Source organism: Penaeus monodon, chromosome 21, assembly GCF_015228065.2.
Source record: "Penaeus monodon isolate SGIC_2016 chromosome 21, NSTDA_Pmon_1, whole genome shotgun sequence".
In the NCBI taxonomy this organism is placed as follows: Eukaryota; Metazoa; Arthropoda; class Malacostraca; order Decapoda; family Penaeidae; genus Penaeus; species Penaeus monodon.
Genome location: NC_051406.1, coordinates 7,532,334 through 7,532,715, shown reverse-complemented (window position 1 = coordinate 7,532,715; position 382 = coordinate 7,532,334). Strand labels below are relative to the sequence as shown.

General features: G+C 36.1%; 1 protein-coding gene across 1 annotated transcript in view; it reads left to right on the top strand.

The window, feature by feature from the left end:
* Window positions 1–382, top strand: part of LOC119586550 (ataxin-7-like protein 3) — a gene marked incomplete at its 5' end in the record, with an annotated part of 6,900 nt that overhangs the window by 3,991 nt on the left and 2,527 nt on the right. The window lies entirely within an intron of this gene.

Here is a 382-nt window from a genome sequence, read left to right as displayed (position 1 = left end):
GATAAATAACAAATTTTTTTGTTGTTTAGCCAGGCGAGGAAAATATATGTGAAGAGAGAGGAGGGGAAGGGGCAGGGAATGGAACAGTAGGTAAAGTAGTCTGATGGCTTGAAGAAAGTATTAAGAAAGGATTGGATGGCAAAAACCTCTCAGATACACAGAATACTAAGGGGCTTGAAATAGAAAGGTTAGAAATGGGAAAAAAAGGTACAGAATAAAACAAAATTTACAAATTGATCTTCAGTGTCTTCACTCAGGAAAGAGCCTGCCAATTTTTAAAACCTGATTATCTCTTGAGGCAACTTGGGTTGTAAGGAGAAACTTTATTTATTAAGATTGCTTGGACTTTAGGTGTCAAGATTGCTAGTTATTTTGCTGTCAA